Raw genomic sequence first — 14,181 nt, forward strand, 5'->3', positions numbered from 1 at the left:
CTCTCCACCTTCATTTAATACAATGACCAGAATGTCACAGTGGCTCCCTCTTCCACCTAGACACTGAGCGACGGGCCATTTTTACACAGATTTAAAGTGACAGAGAGGGCACTTCATAAACAACAGAGGAAAAGATTTTATATCTTTGCTCACTTACTAACAATATACTTCACTTTTTTTGATTTGGACAGACATAATACAACCACTATCTGAAGTGCCATGAAAGCCAAAGAAAATAATATTGTGATGACAACCTTGTCAGTCAACGTGTCATTTTTGATGAAGTTTGTAGGTGTTAAGTCGCAGTAAGTAAAATGTTTTTTTATGGTGTAACTTCTCTGTAAGGTGCAGGAAGAAGAAGATATTCTCATTAATTTAACAGGACTCAGTTGCAGTTTGCGGGGGGCTATACATAGTCCATTCAGTCTGTCATTGTCAGCCCAGCAAAAAAAAAAAAAAAAGAAGTTAGCACGTACCAAAGTAAAGATGGCAGGGTAAGAGGGGTGGACCTGTGGGATGGGATCAATTCATGACCACACAAAAATCTGTGGATAGTTTAAGCCCTTCCCATAATGCCTTGCTTTGCAGGAGAAGGTACTAGAAGACCATTTTTGTAATAATATAGAGCTAGTATCCACATTTTCTATATTAACAATCGATCAAATGACTCCCTCATAGCAACAAACCAGCAGATACACAGTCTTGACAGAGTGTATTAGTGTCTTTCAGCTCATTGTTTTTGTTTTTATAGGAAAGACCAATCAAAAACATTGATAATGCTGCTTCATATCTCCTGCATGTGCAAATTGGTCACCGTTTAAGTTTTAGTTTAAGTTTAAGTTTAAGTTTAAGTTCACTATTTCAACTTAAAAGCTAATAATAAGCTTTTGCATTGGCTGCATTGTACTTTTTCTTTTTTGAAATGTAATCCTGACCAAAAGAATAAGTGACAATTGGCCAAGTCAGCCAGCCGCCAATCTCATGTAGTGTACCGAGCAGAATGGGGCAGCTTTGTAGTCTTTTTATCAGATTCACATGCTGACCAATAATTGAGAGCACCCAAAGGAGACAGTTTTACAAAGATCCAGTAACTGTACCCTCCTCTTCACTCATACTCTCTGTATGAGTCATATTGATAAGACTTAACCTTTTTTTCTCAGAAGCTGACATAATGTTCCTCTCCATCACTTGAATTTACATTTCAGTCGCCGTTCTCAGCATGTGATACTGAATCTAATTTACAGCATGAATACCAGGAGGTATCAAGAATATACAGGGAGCAGAGATTTAGTTGATTTTCTGTAGACTGAGGGAATATTTCCTTCCTCTGCTCAATCTAATGTAAATTACAGTTATTCACTAATTCTGCAATTTTCTGGAACAATGCATGCTGGGACCTATCATACATAGTTGGACAAGACATTTGATTAGAATTGCATATGTGCTCAGTCAGTATTACTGCAATGCTGCTTTTAAAGTAGTGCAGGTACGTTATAGCTTCGACTAACAATACACAGGCTGCCAATGCATTACTATACACTACATGAATAAACAATAACTTGGTAAATAAATGCCCCAAATAGCAGACACACATGCGGATCTTCTTATCTTTTGGCATTTAACTTTTCAAAATGCTAATTTGCCAATTCAGCTTGTGTTTCATTCATCGTGCATAAATGAGTGGGGACTCGGGACATGCTTCAGAACCTCTGGCTGACTCACGCTCAGTTAACAACCCCACTGTGATGAATAAGGATGTTAAGAATAGAAGAGAGACATCCAGGATTTATCGGTAAGTCTCCTCTTTGTTGGCGATTTAAACCCAAAGGACGGAGACCCATTCTTTCTGTTCTTGTCCCACCCACATTTTCTCTTTCTCTCTCCTTCTTTGCTCAATTTTGTTTTCCACATTGTTTTTCCTTGCGTCTGTTTTGCCTCTTTTCTCATTTTCTTTAATCACTCGTTATCTTCCTCTCTCAACCCATCGTCTCCGTCTCTGGCGTCTTTTTATCAGGTCTAAACCACATTTCCCCTCACAGTACTTATTCAGGGAGACCATTTTCTCTTCAGATGCCAAGCTTTTGTTGCATAAAAACACTTGTTCAAAATCAATTTCCACCTCTATCTACAATTCACAATTTACAATCTCTTCTCCATTCATGTGTGTCTTTTCTTCCTCTCAACTCATTGTTTCCTGCTCTGAGTGATAAGGAACATAGATTCAGCTCCTTTCAGAAGACGGGAGCAAGAACAGAGTTTTCATGACTAACAAAGTCTTCAATCTGAGGGGGATCTAAATAACGCATTATGCAAAGTGCATTGTGTTGTTGGTGCATGTTTTGATACAAACAAAAAGAGAAAGAGTGACTGATTCCTATTCAGGCAACAGGGCACTTAACAAAATCTGTACTTATTAAGACTCTTGGGATTCGGTTCTTTTTGCAGGCTGTTCTTTGGATTATTCTTTTCCAGTATGTTATTTCCAGATATCGTTTTTGCTTGATAATAGACTGCGAAGCTTGTTTCTTTTCATAATAATGAAAAAGCATCAAATTCCAAACCTACTCCAGGGATTTTTTCTGCTTCTAGGCTTCACTCTTATTTTGTAGGGCTCTGTCTGAGACATCTGAATCTGAACTCCGTCTTCAGCTCACAAGAATTTCCACCAGATCCCTAGACATGTATTACTTATAATCTTTATCAACTGTCACAATAGTCGTAAACGTCATGAAATAGAGAAGGTGGAAGAGAAGGTATTGATGTTATATTCACTGAATAATTAAGAAATAATTATTACTCCAACTCTCTGGCTTTTCAGACAAGAAATCTTAATTCAAAGTCTATTTTAATTTTGTAACTGCTTCAAGACAAAGATACTTCAATTATCTCTGGGACTTGAACTGAATTTCCAGTTGCTGTCATTATTTACAGTCCAACTTTGTTTTAGTGTCTTACTCTCTGGCTGACAGTTCATCTGTTTTTAGCTGTTACTTGTCAACTATTTTCAGTGCTCACATCAAAAACCAAACTAACACTGCCTAGAGGGCATAAATGTAAAATAAACTTTTCAAATGCTTTTAGTGATTAATCTTCAACTGACTTTAACTGTTTTTTTTTTTTTATCTATCGATGTCACACAGACACTTCAGTCACTATCAGAGCTTATAATCTTTAACTGTTTAAGCGCTTCAGATGGGAGAATTTCACAATTGAATACTGAGCCGACCAGGCCTGACCCAAAAAAAAAAAAAAAAACACAGCAACATCCACATTAATAGACTTTATGTTAGCCAATAGAAGTAATGCAATTGTTGCCACTGGTGTTTGCAATCATGGAAGTGATCACTGCCCAGTTACTTGCATTAGGGATAAACATTTGAAGAGAACACAGTTTAGAACTGCTGTCAAAAGAAACCTAAAAACTTAAATGAACAAATGTTTTTCAGCTGACCTTTATCATAGTGACATTCATGTTACCTCTGAAATCCCTGATGATGAAATGGAATTAGAATTATTTCTCAAGAAACCTCCTTACAATCACGGATTAACACGCACCTTTCAAAAAGCTCAGAATAAAAGACAGGTCAAATCCTTGGTTTTTCCCCGAACTCTGAACTCTATTTGAAGCAAGAATCAAAGCACAGCCTCTTGCTGGATGCTCAGGGGCCCCATCCCATTGACTTTCTTTTAGGCAAGTGAGAAATATGGGGCACAGTCTGTTGGGAAAGTCGAATCAAATTATTATTTAGAATTAATTAAGCGCTCGTATTCAAATCTGGCAAAAGTCTGGAGGCTAGTAAATTCTATGGAAAACAGTAATTCTTTACCTGCACATGTCAAAGCATTTTGCTGCTGCCGGTCATTTATATAATGAAAAAAATAAACAAATAAATAAAGCTTCCCACTCCATCTATCACTAAGCAAGTAACACACACATTTAATCTTTCCATTTCAACCGGTATGGTTGGCGTAAGTGCGCCTGAACATTGGGAAGATTAACATTGAGTGATTAAATGGGGGATCTAGGGGTTCTAGCTCCCCCAGGGAATTCTGAGGATCAAAGTCTTCATTTTCTGCATGCTGGTGAAATTGTATACACCAATTTGTGCCTTTTCTGCATGGATTTGAGAAAATGTCTTTATTTATGTAAAGGAAAGCACACAATACCAGCACCAGGTTACAATTCAAAGTATCATAACATATAATGCAGTGGGGCTCTCAAATTCAAATGTCCCGCACTGGCAAGATAATGCCGGCAACCTAGCAAGCTTTTATGCGTCTGAAACATTACCTTAAGATTAGCTGGCAAACTAACACTTCTAAAAGTAAACTCCAAACACATTACCTAGTGGCTCACAACTTATTTGGTTTTGAGACGTTTTGAGAAAAAATGCCTTCTTTTCCCTTCGGGTTCCTCCATATTTATCAACCTGCCTCTGCATGCACATGTTGCTAGACGTGCTGTACCACAACTGCAGTACAAATACTTTAAATGTGTTAAAACTGAACCGTAAAGCAAAAGAGAGCATTAGGTTACGTGGATCATACAGTGTTTGGTGTTTCTTCAACTGCTACATACTGTAGTAAGGCAAGTTTAGTTGTGTAGCACGTCATACACAAAGGCAATTTAAAATGCAGAAGAAATGCAAACAGCATAAAAATAAAAATTCACAATAAAATAATTGCTCAGCGAGCGTGACAAATTAAACATTTAATTTGCCTGCTACTTAAGGTGACACTGGTTCAACTATTCAGCATTTGCTGTATTTTCCTCTCTAAAAGATCGTATTTCTTCTTCCAGGAACAGGAGTTGTATCTCCCTGTGGGAGACATCAAAGCAGCCCTGTCACATGCACAACTAGAGAATAGACTTCCATTGTCTATCAGATCCGCACAGGCTGCAGCGGTAAGACCACACAGCTCCCTTTCCACTCACATTTTTCCCTCTTGAGAGACGCTGTCCTCACCTAACTCCCTCAGAGCTTGTCTTTTTCCTCATCTTCCATACTGTCATCTAAACATTTACCTTTGTACAGGCACCTGAGACTCTCACTCCGATACCCCATTTACCAACATTGTTTTGCCTCCTTTGTCATCAGTTGTTTCATGCACCACAGCCCGATGTGTTGCCATGCACACCCCTCAGATAAAGCAGTGTGACAAACCCCTCTAAAGATAGCCGGCATGACATCAATCTAATTACCGTATGTCTAAATATCCATATATGTCATAGATACAATACAAATACAGTATATTTTAGTTATTCTCTGATAATATAGAATATAATGTCATTATTTATTTGCACCTCCGCAGGGTTCATGTTTCATTTGTCTCAAAGACTTAACCCCGAGAGGACTCACATCTCAGGTCTAGAAGATTCTTCCACCTCTGCCATTTCCTATTCCTCACCTTCCTGCTACTTCCACTCTTCTCTTCTCAAAATGATATTTTGTCATTTCTATTCACATTATTCAAATACCTTCATAAATATTTATGGTGAGTTCTGAGATAGGGAAGGAAGCAGAGAAGTATGAGGGAGGCCAGTGGAGGTTTTCTACTCCCACATCCCTGGTCATGGAAATGATTCAATGCAACATCTGAATAGCAATTATTTGCTGCAAATGAGAGAGAGCAATAGAGACAGGGAGAGAGAAAGAAGCAGAGGGTTTTAATTGGCAGTCGCCCACATTTACCAACCAAATTCTAAATTCGCCTCCAAAATTAGTTGCAGTCAGTTAAAACTCTGAACAATCTGTGCAAGTGTGTGCACATGAATGCAGAACACTGCCAGGAGACAAGAACTGTAACAAATGATGCTAAAACGTTGCATTCAGTGCTGGAGAGCCATGCAGTTCCTGCACAGTGAGGGGGATTGATCAGAATCTATATCAGATTATATTTCATGATCTTGTGGCTGTGTGGAGAATAGAAAATGCTTTGATACAGGAAACATGTTCTTGCTGTCAGACTGTTGTCCTCAATCCATCACTTTGTCCTCATGGCCTTCCAGTTAGCACGGACACGAGTCCTACAGCTCTTTTACAGTGAGTGACACTGATTTATTTACCAGGGTGACATCTGGAATGTTACAAGTCTAATACAGAGGCATGTTGACATTTGAACACTAAGATCAGACTTTCAAATCTCACAGTTATATTAAATACTGGTAAAATTACAAATTTTAAGATTGATTTCTGTCGTGCAGTGAGTCTCAATCAAGTTATGTTTCTATCAGTCAAAAATGTGGGTAAATTATCTCCTGGTAATTAAACTGATACGCTGACAACCCAAGACCTTCCTCAACTGCTTGACAGTTGACAGCTCAATGCAGGATGGAGAAATGTGGTCTCTGTGGCAACATCAGCATCTGTAGCATCTCCTCTTATGGCAGGAGGTCACAATCTGTTCCATACTCTGTTACAAATCACTATTGCAAAAGCAAAAATGTATTCTGATATGACACTGCTTAAGGTTTGGTTTTAGCACAAAAATGACTTAAAACTTTAAAACTACCGCTTCATTAAACTTGTAAAAACCACTTGAGGGCACTGGAAAAAAGTTTTGACAACATTCACATATCAGGCTTTACATGTGATGTGGCAAACCTATTAGCAAACACACGCTTATTTACATATCCAGCAGTTACAGAGCAACATTATCATTAATCTGGAGTTGTGTTTCTGGCCATTGGATGAATGTAAGTCCAATATGCATAACAAATCATCAATCCCAGAACATCAACTGGAGTGGACAAGCTCGATCCATTCTTTTTTAAAGCTTTCCACTCCATTTATCATTAAGCATATAACACACATATTTAATCCTTCTATTTCAACTGGTATAATTCCCAGCATGAGTGTAAATTTCATTTGAACATTGGCGGGGGACACATTAAGTGGGGGATGTGATAGTCCTCCCCCAGGAAATTCGGAGCATCAGAGTCTTTATTTGCTGCTTTCTGGTGAGTTTTTATGCACCAATTTGTGCCTTTTCTGAATCAATTTTCTGCATCTCTCTCCTTTTACCTCTGTTTTTGGTCTCTGCCAATTCCTGAGGGAATTATTTGGTTGTTTAGCTGCTGAATAATACACTAAGCTCTAACTGTGTCTGTTAGCAGGCGCAGGAGAAGGTGGGTTTTTGGAGTTTTTTCACAAAAAAAAAAAAAAAAAAAGCTGCCTGCCGCCACCAGGAACAGTGCTGTTAGAGCAGTGACAGTGACCCAAAACAGTAAAGTTGTGGTTCAGTCAGGTAAACCTGCTCTACAAATATCCGTAAAGCCAAGTGAATGTGTAATCACTGAATAAATCACTGAAAAATCATAATGTCAGGGAATTATCAGGGGCCTAATTGATCATGGTTAAACTGACGTTGAGATTTGGTATAAAATGGGAAGTGTCAAAGTTCGACATCTTTTCTATATTTTTCAATTTTTCATTGACACACTACTACCTCTAAATTCATCATTCTTATGGCCGCTACAGAGCTTTGCCACTTATACTCAAACATGTCATCATTGACCATTGGCTGACATTGTTTTTCTTTGGACTACAGTCACACTTTATCACACCTCTATGAATTGGTAGCATCCAAGAGCACCTCAGAACTCAGAGTGAGCAGTCTGAGAGATAAAACTAACCATCTGCATCAGAAAGAAATGGATTATAGTTAATTGGTCACCATTTAATTAGAGATTAATGCAATCACAGCTGATTAAATAATGAAAATAATCATGTAAGGGACAAATAGTTCTGCTGCGTCAAATACTCATTAATCTTCCAGATTTTCAGGCACAGCTGTAACTATGGTAATGGGAGGAGTGTGTGTGTGTGTGTGTGTGTGTGTGTGTGTGTGTGTGTGTGTGTGTGTGTGTATGTGTGTATGTGTGTATGTGTGTGTGTGTGTGTCTGTGATCTAAGTGGATCACTGCTAACAGTTTCCACTACCCAACACCCACACCCACACCCACACCCACACACACACACACACACACACACACACACACACACATACACATACATATACACAGGGTACCTCCTGACTATTTCTACATTTCCTTGATGTTGTTTCCAAACAGAAATGCTGCATGAAATTAGTCGGAGTGGAACCACTGAATCAGACCATTTGCCAGAATTAACCTCCTGAAAGGCTTGGAGAGGCAAATGTTGTACTAGCTGAGAGGCCTACACTTATGAGTAAAAATAAACCCCGCTTGATGTACCGATCCAGAGATAAATTTGTGTCTGTAGAAATGTGCCTGTGTTGCCGATGTTTCTCAGCGGGGAAGAAGAAACTAATAGAGAGTGAAACAAAGTCACCAGAGGCAGAAACCTGCAGGAGGTTCGGCTCTTTTGTTCCATTTTAACATCATTAAACATTCATAAGCCTGCTGTGAAAATGACAGTGAAGATTTGGGTTTCTCTTTCACCTGCACTGTGTAAAATTTAAAGATAATCATATATTTTTCAGATCACAGTGTTTCAATTAAAGATTCCTTTTTTTCCCTCTAAGCATTGGCTGCTTTGATCTCCCTTTAAAGCTGTTTTAGTGTGTAATTTAACAGAGCAGTGTCTGATATTTCAAACCCATCATTGCCAGACAATAGCTGTATCATAGCTGCTGTTCACGTCATATAATAGACTACTATGCCCACATACTGTGGCTTTTGAATCATCCATCTGACTTCAGTGGCATTGCCTCTGAGTGGATCAATATTTGTCTAATAGCTCATTGCTTTGTGTGTGTTCTACTTCCAGGCACAATGCCAGCTTGAAATCAGAACAGTGAAGCAAAATGCAGTGATCACAGCAACTACTGTCCCGTTCAAAAAACTCCTCTTACCCATGTAAATGACAAAGTCGGTCATTTTTGTGTTTTCTGATATCCTTATGGTTCAGATCAAATTTAGGCAACTATACAACTGTGTGCTCATGGTCTGCCATCTTCTTCCAAGTGTCAGAATGTCACACTACTCCCTTCTTTGACACTGAATGTCTACATAGGTCATTTGTGGCAGAAACTGCTCTGTTGGCTTGGGCAGATAAATGCCTGACTGTGAGTGAATGGATGACTGTCTACCCTGTTCAATATTCAATCATGCATTTTCTCCAGACATAGAGTGTCAACTGAGAAGCGCAGGGAAAATGCCATGTATTACTTCTCGCAGCTTCATGTGCATTTCGAATTAGCTGCATTTTGGATCACCTCTAATTATCCTGTCATCCGTTTAGGATCAGGTCCAACATGTTAGACATGTGAAGAGGCCACTAACTTGAAGGTCACACCTTGCTAATAGCTATAACCCTGTTGTCTGACTTTAGCAGCTTGGGCTCTATTTCAGTTATATTTTTTCTTAGGCACCTAACAAATTCAGGACCATGGACAGAGCCCACCTAGGCTTTCAGTAAATCTGGAATTTCCAAAATTTTGGATTTATTGGTCGTCTCCTCACGTATTAGGTGTGATTTGTGCCTGAGCAGAAAGTCAGGTTGTGACTTGTTAGATTTATTTCTTCCTTGCTGTGATGCTGTATAATGTCCAATTAGCTTCATGGAATGCTGCAGGGCTAAAAGTCTGAAACTGACTCACGCAATCAGCATGAAGCTGACTTCACTTGTGCTTTTAACATTCCCTTCATGCTTGTCCAGTGGGCCAATGCTCACTGCATGAGTTTCCACACTTGAATATGCAGTGCCCTTTACGTGCCAATTTCCTTTTAAAAGTAAACAGGGAAAAGACGAACAACATGTACATACAGTGGTGTTACGATGAAGCGCTTAACTATGCAATGTATTGTCTCTGTATCTGTAGGTTGTGCCAACAAGGCTTTAATAAGGCTTCTTGAAGAAAAAAAAGTCTTAAGTGCAAGCCACTACAGTGTTTACATAGTTGCACATCCACTCACCATCCCATAATCCACCAAAAATATTTCCAGACCTGTCCTTGTTCAAATGAACAGTGAAAACTTTAAATGCTAATTGCACTGTCTGTGCTTGTACAGCAAACGGCAACATAATGGTCAGTTAATGGAGTTAGATTTTCACACTGATACTCTTTTTATCCCGCACAGCTGTGCATGGCGGCCGTCTGTCAGGTATAAATTCATTCTAGCAGACTGACCCAGTAATGCTCTGCATTCTGTCAGGCATCCGGTACTGTCTGGCATTTTTTTTGCAGTCTGGCACCAAGCGACTCTCACTTGGCTTCCTGGAGGCTTTACATGTCATTCTACTGCCAGAGACTGTTTGGATATTTAGCAGTCCATACCTATAATGATTCTGTCCCTGCTGCCTTTATGGAATCTATTGAGGAATTCAGTCTGGCCAATACAATTTTGTTCAGGTAGGAAATTACTCACAATACAGCTATTTACATATTAGATTAAAGGTTGGACACACAGAAGAAAAAAATTCACTCAAGTCACATATCATTTACAGGCAAAGAGATACTCAAAAGAATATATTTGACTCCAGCAGCATTCAGTGAAAACTCAGTGCAACTAACTGACAAACAAGTTCACTGTCGTTGGACAGAAAAACAAATGTTAATTGTGCCCGAGTCCATCAGTGGACTTCCTTTGAACGACTGCTGGCAAAGCATTCTCTCTATCTCTGTTTGACATGTCTGAGGCATCACTCACATTCCTTTACAGCATCAATTTGATCAGTCAGACAATCATCTCAGAGAATGTCAGCTCAGTTAATAATGAGCTGATGTAAGAGAGACTTTGATGTGTGTCCTCATCCTGCACAGCACTGAAGCTAGTGTCAAAATGTCATGAAAAACTACCAGCACCCAGAGCAATATTGTAAAATGTTAGAATGAGTTGAGATGTTCATTCATTCATTCATTAGCCATACTGCTTATACTTTGAGATTTGCAAGTGGGGCTCGAGCTAATCCCAGCTGACATTGGGCAAGGGTAGTATACACCCAGGTCCAGTCCCCAGTGTATCACAGGGCTGACATATAGAGACAACCAACTATTCACGCTCCCATTCGCACCTATATAATTTAGAGTCGCCAGTTAACCTGCATGTCTTTTAACTGTGGGAGGAAGCCGGAGTACCCAGGTGAAACCCACGCAGGCATGTTTGCTGTACAGTGGTGCAGTAGTTAGCACTGTCGCCTCACAACAAGAAGGTTTTGGGTTTGAATCTGCTGACCAGCTGGGGCCTTTCTGTGTGGAGTTTGCATATATACACATGTGTTTCTGTCTCTCAACAAATTCGTTTCTTAATTATCAGCAATATCCTCAGCACAAATGTCAAGAGGGATACGAAGGAGAAGGGCAGTAAAAGGGCAGGTGCTGTCCCTGTAATATGAAGTTCCTTGCCCAATCAAGCAGTAAATCTTTCATCTAACCTGCAGGTCTGCTGTCTCCATCGCTAGCCTGCACCCACACATACACCACCCACCAAGACACAAAAATATACACACATGCACATTTTTCACAACATCCATGAGAGTTTAAACCTGCATTTACTCTTTATTATCTGATAAGGGAAACCAATATCACAAACTTGAACTCTTCAACGAGGTGTTTTGAATTCTCATTGAAGCTGTAACCACTCAGCTTAGTGTCATCATGTAGAGTCTAGACCAAGCAGTCGTTCTCACAGAATGAGGACTTAATTAGTTAAGGGCATACTCAGTTTCACAAGTTAAACAATTTCCTATGGCCTTCATGACATTAAATATCAACTCTGACAAAACCCTGAAAGTTTTCCATTAAATAAAATATGCACATCAAAAAAACATAAAAAAGGACTGTGAGTAAGAGAATGTAGGGGGAAAAAAGTACAGCTCTGCAGAACATGCATTTAGTACACATCTTTTTAAGCTTTTAACTAGCCTAATTATAATGCCCATCTACAGGACACCACTCATTTAGTAAAGTGGGTTGAATCAACATCCTATATTGATTATCTGTGCTGCAGCCTGGCCTCAACTTCAGTATAGACAGTCTAAAAGGGCTTTCTTTACCCTTTTAACCCGAGAGAGGCAGAGAGAGAGACAAAGGGATCCCTGAGGGTACGGTGATTGACTTCTTTGCTTTGATTCATAAAACACTCGATGAGTTACTGCAGGGAAGTGCTCCACTGGCCAACATCACTTTCAGTCACTGTTTAGAAAGGTGCACAGCTACACCGTAAATGCTCTGTGTGCACATACCTCCAGGCGGTAGGATCCCATTTTGCTTCCAGAACACTCTAAATTTCAGAGTCAACGAGATGCTGGAAATAATGCTTAGTGGTCTGTATGCAAGGTGGTAATTGCTGTGTCATGGCACAGTAGCTATACTGCTGAGACTTTAAAAATGGTAAACCGTGGCCTTGCAGAGACAAACATGGTCAGCAACAATGCATTGGGTCTTTGTGGCATTGAAACTATACTCTGTACAGTTACAGTCGTTGGTCACTATGGTCATACCTCATGTCTTCTTATTGGCCATGAAGAGGGATCTCTCCTGATGTGAGTCCACACAGTCCTCTTTCTGTGCATGAAATCTTTGTAAAGCTCAGTTGAAGTGAACATGAAGTTTCAGCAGTCAGAATACAAAATTCCCTCTTTGCTGTGGTGGAGGAATAGAAACACAAAGTCTTGAATATACCCACTTGATTTGTCCAACTCAGACTGTTGAAGCCTCATGTTAGAGTCAGCTGAACTTTAAAATGCATTTTTGCAGAATATGGATTTCTCTCCCCATCTCTTAAACCTGCAATAACTGATTTTTTGAGACAGTCCTGTGACTGCGCTGGTCGTCTGTGCAAGCAGCTTATTTTGAGCCATAGTTGCGTTTTAATGTTAGTGGTTATGTCCGGAGCAAGGGAGTCAGGTGACACAGTATAAAGGAGATTAATGGGTCAGTAAAATGCAGGACTTTCACACAGGAGACAGCTGTTTGTTTCCTGTGTGAAACAGCTAGCCAACATTTTTTCTTTATTCCATGACTGCTCGGCAACCTTATCCACGTTTTGGCTGTTATGGTAACCATGAAAACAAAGGTCTTAGGAAACCTTCAAGAAGTGCTTCACACAACGCAACTACAATCCTTTCTTAAACCTAATCAAGTAGTTTTTCTGCCTTAATCTAACCAAACCTTGATCACATGTTCACTGTTGTATGATAACGAAGGTCCAGTATACCTGCCTTTGTAGGGGCTCAATTTCATAAGATGCTCACATGGGTCTGTTTTTGGACTTTACCATCTGCTGAGGGAAATATCAGGCTCTGTTCTGCCGTCTGGTGCTGAGCAGGTAGTGTACAGTGGGTTTTTAGAGATTATTCTCAGAAAACAGTTGCCTGCTATGGCTGAAAATAAAAATAACAATCAGAGCAGTGAGAGTGAACAAAACCACTAACAGAAAGCTAAACAATGAGCTGAAACTCGCTACAAAGCTCTGGTGAGTCAAAGCCAGCTGAAAATTCAGGTGATAACTCTTTTTATGTTCATCACCAAGTGCAACCCTCTTTCACATTGTCACATTGTTTCACTCTATCATAGATTAGATAGATTTCAGTCCACATGCATTCCCACCACGTCCTCAGAGCAAGTCACACCTGTGCCCACTTGCGCTGTTCTGACCCTGTGGCTCAGCCATGGTGAACCCAGGGCACCCTCTGTCACTTCTAACTGAATCTCTGTGGTTTGGAGTTTCCATTCATTCCTATGTGGCTGTTTTACTCATTTTACTGTCCACTGATGGCTCTCAGTCATATCAGAGTTGTCTCAAGTTACTGCTAAGTACTGCAGGAAATGTAATGCATTTGTCAACAGTTTAGCGGAGCTTTGTTGGCGGCCTTAAATTCTTTAAAAGGAAAAGAGGATATGGACATATTCAGTGCTGTTTGGTCAGTGGATCAGGAGGCATAGTAAAGGCACCCACACTTTCATCGCTGTTGGAGGTTTCTTCCTGTTAAAAGGTTAAAAGTTTTCCTCCCTGCTGTCGCCAAGTGCTTACTCCTTGTGAGAACTGTTGGGTTTCATTCTATAATATTGTAAGGTCTTGACCTTATCCTTTAAAGTGTCTTGAGATAATGTATGCTACGATTTGGCGCAGTAGAAATGATATTGAACTGAATTGAATGGTTGCGGTTGCTCATGTCTCTGCTCAGTGAGAGAATCCTCACCCAAGGGGAAGTAATGAAAAACTGCATTACAGTGACATGGTTTTGGGACGGG

This window comes from Seriola lalandi, unplaced genomic scaffold (assembly GCF_002814215.2).
Source record: "Seriola lalandi dorsalis isolate HSWRI2012SDOR001 ecotype SW California unplaced genomic scaffold, Sedor1 jcf7180002054266, whole genome shotgun sequence".
Taxonomy (NCBI): Eukaryota; Metazoa; Chordata; class Actinopteri; order Carangiformes; family Carangidae; genus Seriola; species Seriola lalandi.